Source organism: Cetorhinus maximus, chromosome 5 (genome assembly GCF_964194155.1).
Source record: "Cetorhinus maximus chromosome 5, sCetMax3.hap1.1, whole genome shotgun sequence".
In the NCBI taxonomy this organism is placed as follows: Eukaryota; Metazoa; Chordata; class Chondrichthyes; order Lamniformes; family Cetorhinidae; genus Cetorhinus; species Cetorhinus maximus.
This window is the reverse complement of record NC_135883.1, coordinates 99,093,408-99,107,087: the sequence shown is the minus strand read 5'-3', so window position 1 is coordinate 99,107,087 and position 13,680 is coordinate 99,093,408. Positions and strand designations below refer to the sequence as shown.

Sequence of the window (13,680 nt, the reverse complement as noted above, 5' to 3'; positions counted from 1 at the left end):
CTCATATTAACATTAGCCATTCTGCCTACCCAGATAAAAACGTAGCCTTTGCAGTATCTGGTGCCTTCGGCCGTTACTTGATATCACGTGGAGTGAATCAAATTGGCTGAAGACTGGCAACTGTGATATTGTAGATCTCCAGAGGAGGCCGAGATGGATCATCCACTCAGCACTTCTTGCTGAAGATTGTAGCAAGTGCTTCAGCCTTATCTTTTGCACTGATGTGCTGGGCTCCCCCATCATTGAGGATGGGGATATTTGTGGAGCCTGTTCCTTAGTGAATTGTTTAATTATCCACCCCCATTCACGACTGGATGTGGCAAGACTGCAGAGCTTAGATCTGATCCGTTGGTTGTGGGATCACTTAGCCCTACCTTTCACTTGCTGTTTGGCCTGCAAGTAGTCCTGTGTTATAGCTTCACCAGGTTGACACCTCATTTTTAGGTATGCCTGGTGCTGCTCCTGGCATGCCCGCCTGCACTCTTCATTGAACCAGGGTGGATCATCTGGCTTGATGATAATGGTAGAGTGGGGGATATGCCAGGCCATGAAGTTACAGATTGTGTTGGAGTACAGTTGTGTTGCTGCTGATGGCTCACAGCACCTCATGGATGCCCAGTCTTGAGTTGCTGGATTTTATCAAAACCTGTCCAATTTGGAACAGTGGTAGTACCACACAACACGATGGAGGGTATCCTCAATGTGAAAGCGGGACTTTGTCTCCCAATGACTGTGCAGTTGTCACTCCTACCGATACTGTCATAGACAGATGCATCCGCGGACAGGCAGGTTGATGAGGATGAGATCAAGTATGTTTTTCCCTCTGATAAAAACAAAAAACTACTGTGGATGCTGGAAATCCAAAACAAAAACAGCATTACCTGGAAAAACTCAGCAGGTGGACAAGCAAGCAGTGATAGGAGCAGATAATCAAAAGATGTCACGGACAAAGGAACAAAGGCGTGTAAAAGGTGGTGATATTATCTAAGAGAATGTGCTAATTAAGAATGGATGGCAGGACACTCAAGGTACAGCTCTAGTGGGGGTGGGGTGGAAAGACTGACAGGGCATTACAGGTATAGATTTAAAAATAATGGAAATAGGTGGGAAAAGAAAAATCTATATAAATTATTGGAAAAAACAAAAGGGAAGGGGAAGAAACGGAAAGGGGGTGGGGATGGAGGAGGGAGTTCAAGATCTAAAGTTGTTGAATTCAATATTCAGTCCGGAAGGCTGTAAAGTGCCTAGTCGGAAGATGAGGTGCTGTTCCTCCAGTTTGCGTTGGGCTTCACTGGAACAATGCAGCAAACCAAGGACAGAGATGTGGGAAAGAGAGCAGGGTGGTGTATTAAAATGGCAAGCGACAGGGAGGTTTGGGTCTTTCTTGCGGACAGACCGCAGGTGTTCTGCAAAGCGGTTGCCCAGTTTACGTTTGGTCTCTCCAATGTAGAGGAGGCCACATTGAGAGCAATGAATGCAGTAGACTAAGTTAGGGGAAATGCAAGTGAGATGCTGCTTCACTTGAAAGGAATGTTTGGGCCCTTGGACGGTGAGGAGAGAGGAAGTGAAGGGGCAGGTGTTGCATCTTCTGCGTGGGCATGGGGAGGTGCCATAGGTGGGGGTTGAAGAGTAGGGGGTGATGGAGGAGTGGATCAGGGTGTCCTGGAGGGAACGATCCCTATGGAATGCCGCCGGGGGGGCGAAGGGAAGATGTGTTTGGTGGTGGCGTCATGCTGGAGTTGGCGGAAATGGCAGAGGATGATCCTTTGAATGCGGAGGCTGGTGGGGTGATAAGTGTGGACAAGGGGGACCCTATCATGTTGCTAGGAGGGAGAAGAAGGCGTGAGGGCGGATGCGCGGGAGATGGGCCGGACACGGTTGAGGGCCCTGTCAACGACCGTGCATTCCATAGGGATCGTTCCCTCCGGGACACCCTGGTCCACTCCTCCATCACCCTCTACTCCTCAACCCCCATCTATGGCACCACCCCATGCCCACGCAGAAGATGTAACACCTGCCCCTTCACTTCCTCTCTCCTCACCGTCCAAGCGCCCAAACACTCCTTTCAAGTGAAGGAGCATTTCACTTGCATTTCCCCTAACTTAGTCTACTGCATTCATTGCTCCCAATGCGGTCTCCTCTACATTGGAGAGACCAAACGTAAACTGGGCGACCGCTTTGCAGAACACCTGCGGTCTGTCTGCAAGAAAGACCCAAACCTCCCTGTCACTTGCCATTTTAACACTCCACCCTGCTCTCTTGCCCACATGTCCGTCCTTAGCTTGCTGCATTGTTCCAGTGAAGCCCAACGCAAACTGGAGGAACAGCACCTCATCTTCCAACTAGGCACTTTACAGCCTTCTGGACTGAATATTGAATTCAACAACTTTAGATCTTGAACTCCCTCCTCCATCCCCACCCCCTTTCTTTCCATTTCTTCCCCTTCCCTTTTGTTTTTTCCAATAATTTATATAGATTTTTCTTTTCCCACCTATTTCCATTATTTTTAAATCTATACCTGTAATGCCCTGTCAGTCTTTCCACCCCACCCCCACTAGAGCTGTACCTTGAGTGTCCTGCCATCCATTCTTAATTAGCACATTCTCTTAGATAATATCACCACCTTTAACACCTCTTTGTTCCTTTGTCTGTGACATCTTTTGATTATCTGCTCCCATCACTGCTTGCTTGCCCCTACAACCACCACCCCTCCTCCCCGAAACTTCTCTCCCCCCACCACCACCCCCCACCCCCCCCACCACCACCACCCCCCCATCTTAAACCAGCTTATATTTCACTCCTCTCCTAATTTTACTCAGTTCTCGAAACATCAACTCTTTTCTTCTCTGCCGATGCTGCCAGACCTGCTGAGTTTTTCCAGGTACTTCTGTTTTTGTTTATGTTTTTCCCTCTTGTTGCTTTCCTCACCACCTTCCACAGACCCAGTCTAGCAGCTATGTCATTTAGGACTCAGCCAGCTTGTTCAGTAGTGGTGCAACTGAGATACCCTTGGTAATGGACATTGAAGTCCCCCACGCAGAGTACATTCTCCTGACTTCCCAAAACCTGTCCACCATCTACAAGGCACAAGTCAGGAGTGTGATGGAATACTCCCCACTTGTCTGGATGAGTGCAGTTCCTACAACACTGAAGAAGCTGGACACCATCCAGGATGTTTGATTGGCACCAGATCCACAAACATTCACTCCCTCCACCACCAATGCACAGAAGCAGCAGTGTATACCATCTACAGGATACGCTGCAGGAATTCACCAAGGCTCCTTAGACAGCACCTTCCAAACCCATGACCACTACCACCTAGAAGGGCAAGGGCAGCAGATAGATGGGAACACCACCACCTGGAAGTTCCCCTCCAAGTCAGTCACCATCCTGAATTGGAAACATATCACCGTTCCTTCACTGTTGCTGGGTCAAAATCCTGGAACTCCCTTCCTTACAACATTGTGGGTGTACCTACACCACATGGACTGCAGCTTTTCAAGAAGGCAGCTCACCACGACCTTCTCAAGGGCAACAAGGGAATGGCAATAAATGCTGGCCCAGCCAGTGAAGCCCACATCCCATGAATGAATAAGAAAAACAATTCTGCACCCTTAGTGCTTCCTCCGAGTGATGTTCAACATGGAGGAGCACTGATTCATCAGCTGAAGGAGGGTGGTACATGGTAATCAGCAGGAGGTTTCCTTGCCCATGTTGACCTGATGCCATGAAACTTCATGGGGTCCGGAGTCGATGTTGAGAACTCCCAGGGCAACTCCCTTCCGAATGTATACCACAGTGCCGCCTCCACCTCTTCTATATTTTCTGTCCCACCAGCAGGGCAGACCCAGGGATGGTGATGGTGGTATCTGGGAAATTATCTGTAATGTATGATTCTGTGAGGATGTTGCTTGCCTAGTCTGTGAGACAGCTCTCCCCATTTGCAAGGTTCACACAGGGCAGGTCGACATTGTTTTTGTGCCTAGGTCGATGCTGGGGTGGTCCGTCTGGTTTTGTTCCTTTTATGTGACTTTGTCTCTCTCAGATACCTTCCTCAAGAGTTTCCAACTCTCTTTCTGATGTTCTTCTTCCCTGCATCACCACATGACTTTCACGCACTCTCTCTCACTGACTCAGCCGTCAACAGTACCACTGCTTCACATGCCCATAGCAAAGAGTAACAGACCTTCTTGCCTCTTGCAAGCTGTTCTCACTTTAAAGCAGCCTTTTCCTCTTTAAATATGAAACTTGGAGCCTTTCTCTCTGCCCCTCACTTTTAACAGAACCTTTTTCATGTTCCTATCCTTCCTTTGACTAGAATGTCTGCTTGGGACTTTCCCCTGTTCCACTCCCCTGGATTTTTGGGTCTTTTCCTTAACTTTGTAGTGGTTTGTTACACCTGAGTGGCTTGCTAGGCTACTTCAGAGTCAGCCACATTGTCACATGTAGGTAAACCAGATGGGTTTTTACAATAATGGTTTCATGGTCATCATCAAACTTTTCATTCCAGATTTTTTATTCAATTCAAATTCCACCACCTGCCATGGTAGGATTCGAATGCGAGACCCTAGAGCATTACCCTGGATTACTAGCAATACCACTACGCCATCGCCTCCCCCAGAATTATCTTTGTAGCTAAAATTCTTCATCCCTGAATCCATTTTGGTAAATTTTCTCTGCATCTTCTCAAGGACCTTCACGCATCCTTCCTAAAGTGTGATGAGCTGAATTAGATGCAATGCTCCTGTTATGGCTAAACCAGAGCTTTATAAAGGTTCAGCATAACTTCCATGCTGTTGCACTCAGTATCTCTACTATGAAGCACAAGACCCCATATACTTTGCTGATGAATCATGAAGTCTGTATTGCTTCTCTCTTACACTCCTGCCAAAATGCATCACCAGTGTTAAATTCCATCTGTCACTTGTCTTCCCATTTTGCTAGCCTATCTATGTCCTGTTGCAGTATCATCCTTTTCCAGTCTGAAAAACAACCATTTACCACCACTCACTGTTTTCTGTCCTTAAACCAATTTCTTATCCAAGCTCACACTGACCCTCCTATATCATGGGCTACAATTTTTTCAACCAGCTTTTGATGTGGTACTTTGTTAAACACTTTCTTAAAATCCATACAGATAACAGTCAACACATTCCCTTCATCAATCTTCTGTTACTTCATCAAAAAAATGAATGAGATCAGTAAAACATGATCTGCCTTTTACAAATCCGTGCTGGTGTTCCTTAATTAATTTAAACATCTCTAGCTGCCTGTTAATTCTTTCCTTGATTATTATTTCTGAAACCTGACCCACTATTGATGTTAAACTGAGTGGTCTCTAGTTATATGGAATGTCGTTTCACACTTCCTTGAACAAGGGTATCACATTTGCCTCCAATGCTCTGGCACCTGTCCCATATCTAGGAAAGATTAGAAGATTATTGCAATCATTTACGTTATCTCCAGCTGAAGTTCCATGAGTGACTTAGCATGAAAGCCATCCAGATCAAGCAACCTATCCACCCTAAACACAGCCAGCCTTTCCAGTATATCCTGCCTATCAATTTTCGCCCCATCCATTACCTCTAGCTTCACCACTTTTACTGATATTTTGTCAGCATTCTCTTCCTTTGTAAACGTCAATACAAAATACTAAGTAAGTATTGTAGCCTTTTCCTGAGCCTCTAAATAAATATCACCCTCTTTGGTCTAATAGGCCCCACTCCACCTTTTCCTACCAGCTTACTAATTACAGTAGAGGATTTTGGGCTCCTCTTTTATGTTAACTGCCATTCTATTCTCATATTCTCTCTTTGCCTGTCTTAATTTCCCTTCACTTCCCCTCTCAATTTTTTGTATTTGACCGAGTTCCCACTTGAAGAATTCACCTGATATGCATCATACGCTCTTATTTTTGTTTTGCCATATATTCCATCTCCCTCTTCATCCAAGGAGCCCTGGCTTGCACTCTTTTTTGAATGTGTTAGGAAATAGAGAAACTTTAAGTAAGTTATATTGGTATTTGTGGGTGTTAGGAATGAGTTGGAGTTTTAAAGTTTAAGTTTGATTTGTATTCCTGTATCTGTGTGTTAAGAAAATGTGAAATTGAGTTTTAGTTTCACTTTAAAAAGATGCCTACATTTCTAATGAAGTTTTTCTTATGACTGTTGCAGCTAAGGTAAACAAACAAGAGTAAAAGAATTAGGCTGTTGCCTAGCCACAGGAGACCAGAGAGACAGGTCCCTCCCACAGACATACACACAGAAAAGTTAGAAACAGCAGTTTGTCATGGAAGCTGTTGGAGTTCAGCTGGTTTGGAAGATAACTGTCAGAGAAGCAGCCTAGAAGGGGGCAGATGGCCAGTCCCAAGCTAAGTAAAAGACCCAAATATCCAGGAGGGTGGAACAGGGGAATGCCCCAAACAAACATTCTAGTGAAAGGAAGGACAGGAACCTGGAAAAGGTCCTATTAAGTGAAGTTAAGAGTGAGGAGCAGAGAGAAAGGCTCCAAGCTTCAGATTTAAGGAGACAAAAGCTGCAGAAAGCTGATTTAAAGCGAGAACAGCTTGCAAGAGGCAAGAAGGTCCAAAGAGATGGCTGAAGGTCTGTAACTCTTTGTCATGGACATGTGAAGCAGTGGTTCTATTGACGGTTGAGTCGGTGAGAGAGAGTGCGTGGAAGAAAACTTGAATGCATGTGGTGACCCAGGGAAGAGGAACATTAGAAGGAGAGTTTGAAACCCTAGAGGTGAATCCTTGAGGAAGGCATCTGAGAGAAAGCATTGAATTGGGAGAAGATTTCAAAGCGAGTTCTTGGAAAGTGGAGATAAGAAGCCTTCGTGTGAAGGAGGGAATTCAGTGTGACCGGTTGGCTCACGGTGTGACGAGCGTCTGGGGGGAGTTGAGGAGAGATCCATAGCATCTGTTTGAGGTGGCATCTGTCACTTAGTTTCAGAGTGTGGTGTTTCTGACTACAGGATGCCCATTTGTTTACATGGACTGCGTATTTATTGTGAACATTAAAATATAAGATAGCTTTTGTAACTTATGTTATCCTTACAAATCTGTATATATCTGTAAAGGTATAAGTGTTGGTGAAGGAATATTGTAATGTAGTTCATCTTTTCTTGTTGAATAAATGTTTTATTCTTTTGCTAAAAGTTCATCAGCTGATTCCTGTGACTTTGTTCAGTAGCTTCTCTCCACGTACCTAAAGAAACCAAGTAAAAGTTAGGTTCTATCGAGCTAGGTTCCACTCTGGGATCAGGATTGTCCAGGGGTAACCTCTGCTGGGATCATAACAAATGTACCTAGCCCATGCCCAAAATACCTCCTCCTTCAATATTACCCATTTTCCCTTTGTAGCTTTCCCTGTCAGTCTATGGTCCCATTATTATCTTGGCTAGGTTCCCTGTTATCCCAGTGAAGTTAGTGATTTTCCAAATTCAGATATTTTACTTCAGATCCAAATTGATTGTTCCTTGCTCTTCTCCATTACTAATCTAAACCTTATGGTATGATGATCAGTCAATTCAAGTGTTCCACCATGTAGACTTTTTCCCTTTGGCCCACCTTATTCTCTAGTACTAGGTCCAGCAATGGCTCCTTCCTAGTTGGACCAAGAACATACAGGTCAAGGATTTGAAGTGATTGCTAGAAAGACTAGAAGTGATATGAGGAAACATTTGTTCACCTAGAGGGTTGTGGGGGCCTGGAACTCACTGCCTGAAAGGGTAGTAGAGGCAGAAACCCTCAGCTCATTTAAAAGATATCTGGACATGCACCTTAGGCGCTGTAAGCTACAAGGCTACGGACCAAATGCTGGAAAGTGAGGTTTTTTTATGCCTTCACGGGATGTGGGCTTTGCTGGCTAGGCTAGCATTTATTGCCCATTACTAATTGCCCTTGAGAAGGGGGTGGTGAGCTGCCTTCTTGAACCGCTGCAGTCCATATGTTGTAGGTACACCCACAGTGCTGTTAGGGAGGGACTTCCAGGATTTTGACCCAGCAACATTGAAGGAAGAATGATATATTTCCAAGTCAGGATGGTGAGTGGCTTGGAGGGGAACTTCCAGGTGGTGGTGGTGTTCCCATGCATCTACTGCCCTTGTCCTTCTAGATGGTAGCAGTCGTGGGTTTGGAAGGTGCTGTCTAAGGAGGCTTGGTGAATTCCTGCAGTGCATCTTGTAAATGGTACCCATTGCTGCCACTGTGCATCAGTGGTGGATGGAGTGAATGTTTGTGGATGGGTTGCCAATCAAACGGGCTACTTTGACCTGGATGATGTTGAGCTTCTTGAGTGTTGTTGGAGCTGCACTCATCTAGTCAAGTAGAGAGTATTCCATCACACTCCTGACATGTGCCTTGTAGGTGGTGGACAGGCTTTGGGGAGTCAGATGGTGAGTTACTTGTTCCCGGATTCCGAGCCTCTGACCTGTTCTTGTAGCCACGGTATTTATATGGCTAGCCCAGTTCAGTTTCTAGCCAATGGTAACCCCCAGGATGTTAATTTGGCTGGGTGGCTCATTTCTTGGCCAGCACAGATACAATGGGCCAAGTGGCCTCCTTTCTATGCCATAAAATTTCCATGGTTCTATGATTCTAAGGAAGTTCTCCTGAACTAATTTCGGAAATTTCTCATCCTCCTTACCCTTTGTTCTAACATTGACCTAATGACCTTTAAATTACATAAGCTCAAATTTACCTAGCAGTTTATGATAGACTTTATCAAAGGCTTCTGGAAATCCATATAAGTCACATCCATAGATATTACCCTATTCACTATAGTCATCTCTTCAAAAAATTTAATCAGGTTCATCAGTCATGACCTACTCTTTACGAATCCATGCTGGCTGTCTCTGATTTGCTGGAAAAAAAATGTCACTCTATCATTAATTATACACTTTAGTAATTTCCTAACAGCAGATGTTAGGTTGATTGGTCTTAATACCCTAAATGCCCTTCTTTCCTTTATTAAACAGTGGAGTGACATGCACAATTTTCCAATGTAAGCAAATGATCCCTGAATCAAGAGAACTTCAGAAGATTTTGTTAGGGCACTGATAATGACCTCACCTACTTACCTTTCATTGTTCATATCTTTTCTTTTGACAAGTAGAGTCCTTGACTCTTAAGGGTATAAACTGGTTTTATATCGCATTGAGTTATTTTTTGAACATGTCCCACTAATCTTCTGGTGCTTTATCCATTAATAGACTTGCCCAGTTTACTGTGGAGGCATCTGTCTCATTGTATTAAAGTCAGCCTTACCTGAATCTGGAATCTTAGTAGTTGTTCTATTACTGAAGCCTTCACGCATGCTTTCTCACAAGCTTGTGGAGATGATGGCACCCAGAACCTTAATTGCATCCATCCAAGCTTTGGCTAAAGCTACTAGTGCTGGTGACATAGGTTCCTGAGGACCCCATTGCTGCATGCATAGATGGAGCCACATATAGCTGAAAGCATTGTTTCAATGCCATATTTGAGGACATCATCCCTTTGCTTAGAAATTCAGTTATGCAGCATCCCATTCTATGGAGGTTAAACAACCTCCAATATGAGGAGGGGCAGGGGAAAGTTGCAGGAAGCACATTTTCACACTGAGCTAGAAATACATGGCCCACATGATCAATAAATGCAATTTCCATGCCTGAAAAAGACATTAGTGACTTTGCATTGAAACTAAGCAGCCTAATACATGTTTGAGGGCCTCCTCCCCAGTCCCCATTTCCTCTGCCTGGTTACCATTACCTTATGACCCAGTCACTCCCTTCCCTTTCCGACCATGTCATTCCCCCATCCTGGGCAATTGCCACCCACCCCTTCTTCACTTAGCTGACAGGTGATTCTAGCACACAATGGCCCAATCTTACATCCCACTTCACTGGCAGGTTGCCTGTTATTCTCTGCAGCTTGATGGCTCAATGGAAATGAGGTGCAGGGCCCAATATCAGGGACGACTTGGGCCTCATTATTCAGGTGAAGGGATTTTTCTTTTTGTCCCCTGTTTGAATTTCTAGACCCTTATCTTTCAATGTAAAGAGTCAGTAACTTTTTACTACACTTATATGCTACAGGATCTAAAAACAGCAATACAAAAAATATGCGACTTCCTTGGCAGGCGGTTGGATGATGATAAACTTGACACTGTGGTCGAACAATGTACCTTCAAGAGCATGAAAGTGAATCCAATGGCCAACTATCAAGAATTGCCAAATAAAATCCCTGAAGGGGCATTTATTTGAAAAGGTACAAAATCCTTTCTTGTATATCTGTGTAACCTTGCACTAAGGTTGAATCTGCATAATGTTCTATTCAGATCACTAGTTGTTTAAAAAACCTATATGAAATATTCCACACATCTTCTTATTGAAGTGAAGCTGATTATTTAAAGAAATTGAAATAAAGGGCTTTACATAACACTATTTGATCTAAGAACCAATCTGAGCACTCTCATCACCCAATCCCATCACACATGTATGCATTCATTAGGGTTCATCTTGTAAATATAATAAACTGTTTGAAAAATGACTACTTTCCAACATTCCATTAAATTACCAAATTCCAGGAGTAACAAATATGAAGAATTGATTGACTTCCAAATTCTCAGTTTATAAATGTGCTAAAATCCACCTATATTGTTCTTTTCTATACAATTGTAAGATGCTCCACTACTTACACCTCAGTCTAAAAGTACTTAGGGTTCAGACCCATGGTGGAACAGACAACTCAGGACACAAGATTTCAGGGCAACTGTCTCTTTACTTAAAATTGATAATAGTTACAAACAAGCATGAGCGTCAATAATATTTCAAACGTACATCAGCATACATACTACATAATAATATCAGCGAGTAATCTGTTTGGTCGTGACGAGTAGGTTCTTCTTTCTATGTAACTGATCAAATTGTCTGATTCACTGCAGTGTCCTGAGTGTCCTTAGAATACTATCTTTATACCCCAAAACTTGGCAGCCCACCACCCATGGATGCCAACCCCTCACCCCCCCTTCAATCACTGGTAGCTCTTCTTAACTGTGGCAAGTGGGCCTTGAGACCTCTTAAGCAATCTCTGCAGATGTTGCAGTAGTTGAAGATTTCTTTGCAGAGCTCTTAAAGCCTGCTTCTTTATCAGGGATGCTGATGTTCCGAACATAATCTTTGATTATTCTAGTCAGAAACCATTGTATAGTAATTATTAGATTGATTTTGCAGCTTGCCACAGACAATGACAGTTGCTCACTCAGCTCAAAAACCTAGATCACTGAAGCAACTGCATGTAGATTATAAAGAATAGCTTGAAACCACAGTAATCCCTTTTTACAGAGGTTGTACAGAAACCCAGCCCTCAGCCTCTCGAGGCATCCTGGTACATTAAATTCAGTCAAATTACAGCCTAGATTTGGTCAAATCCGAGATACCTGTACCTTCTTACACAACCAGGATGTTATGATACCAGAGCAAAAAGCCTATTGTTAGATACTTGTTAGTGAACAAACAATAATTTTTGAATAGGTTCAATTTATTAACACACATCATTGCATGAACAATTTTAATAGTTGCTCACAGAGTAACAGTGATATTGGTCCTGAGCTTTGTAAGTTGTGGGGCCAGCCCTGGTAGAGGTATATTTTCCCTCCATTTCTGCTCAATGCCTATCTGCTGTTCCCATTGCTGCACCATCAGAACTTCCTTTGTTGGTAGCGGTTGGCCTATTTGTGGGCATCAAACTGTGTCTTGTCATGTTCAGTATTTGATACCTTTGACAAAGCCATGAGTAATTGACTTAGACTATGTAGAATGAGTCAAGTCCAAACAAAATTAGATATCACAATACAGTGCTAGGCTTAATTATAAATCTCAGTCCATTTTCCTTATACCTATCTGCTCCAAGTTGATGTGAGTTATTGCCTTTACTGCAGGTTAAATTTCAGAAGCGCTGTGAAATAGTTAATTACCTCAGCAGAAAGGGTCAAGCTGCAATTCTAGATCAACACTTCATACAAAACAGGCAACAAATCAGATGCCTCACAAATCTGTATTAGATAAAATCCTTTTAACTATTTTCCCCCATTCGATTCCAATCTAACTTTGCAAAAATTTATTCCTCTTACTTTCAATTTCAGGAATAATTGGAGACTGGAAAAATCATTTGACTGTGGCTTAATCAGACATGTTTGACAGAATACTTGAAGAAAGAATGAAGGATGTGCCACTGAAATTCATCTGGGATAGCAAATAACTAGAACTCAGATTACCTACATGTCACAGAGATTGAAATTCTAGAAATAGGCGAAAAAGGCATATGTAGAGCGCTTATTATCTGTAGCGATAAGAAGATTTAAGATGTTATAAATTGGGATACTTACAGAACATTACATTTGGGGGTATAACTGAATTGGAAGCTTTCAGCATTAGATAATAAATTCTATGTACTGTCTGCATGAGTGGAAAATCATTATCACCATAAATTTTCCAAAAGTCTTCACAATTAAAAACAATACTTCATACATTCTAAATAGCAGTATACTTGTTTATATATTGCTGTATGCATGTGCAGTATTTGAATTTAGAGCATTTAACAGACTGTAACCCAATGTGGATACAGATTCAAATATGTGTTCAAACAAAATTTAAGTGGTCTGTTTTATTATATAGCTGATGGTTATTGATTAACATATGACAGCTATGGGGCAAGATTTCTTATGTGCTTAAAATGGAGCAAAATTGTAAGCACATTTATTGAAAAATAAATGATTAAGAAATCCTAGCACTGAGAGGAATCTTTTTTTTATCACATGCAGTTCCACTTTCTAACTCCAGGAGTGCACTGTTGCTCTTTAACTGTTGGTATGACCATAAAAATTACAGCATTTACATCCTCCTGGGCAAGGGATACCTATGATTATTGACCATTGTAACTGGGGGAAGAAAGCTGTGATAAACAATTAATTAATCTTCAGAAATTTATATTAGACACATGTCAAGCTCATGGCACCATTTTGAGCACATGGGCAAATGCTTCCATCATTCAATTTGTTTTTGAATGACAAAGGCAAAATCAGTGTGTTCTCAATGATGCCTTAAGACTACAACTCTGCATTGTCATACTCACAGGCAGAAAGTAGGAAACTATTGACCAATTAGTTTAATGTCTGTCATTGGGAAATTGTTGGAATCCATTATTAAGGAAGTAGTAATGGGGCATTTGGAAAGTCAAAATACAATCCATCAGAGTCAGCAATGGTTTTATGAAGAGTAAATCGTGTTTGACTAATTTGCTACAGTTCTTTGAAGATGTGACAACCAAAGTGGGTAATAGGGATCCTGTAGATGTAGTATATCTGGATTTCCAGAAGGCCTTTGATAAGGTGCCGCACAAAAGATTAATACACAAGATAAGATCACATGGAGTTAAGGGTAATATGTTAGCTTGGATAGAGGATTGGCTAACCAACAGAAAGCTGAGAGTCGGGATAAATGGGTCTTTTTCTGGATGGCAAGCTATAACTAGTGGGGTGCCACAGAGTTCGGTCCTTGGGCCCCAACCATTTACAACCTATATTAATTACTTGGATTCAGGGATAGAAAATACTATAAATAAGTTTGCAGATGACACCAAAATAGGTGGGAAAGTAAGTTGCAATGAAGAAATAAGAAATTTACAAATGGATATGGACA

At 42.5% G+C, this 13,680-nt stretch overlaps 1 pseudogene; it reads left to right on the top strand.

Annotated features, from left to right (window-relative positions):
• Positions 1-12,241, top strand: part of LOC144681126 (amine sulfotransferase-like) — a 68,767-nt pseudogene extending 56,526 nt beyond the window's left edge.
• The last annotated feature ends 1,439 nt before the right edge of the window (positions 12,242-13,680 follow it).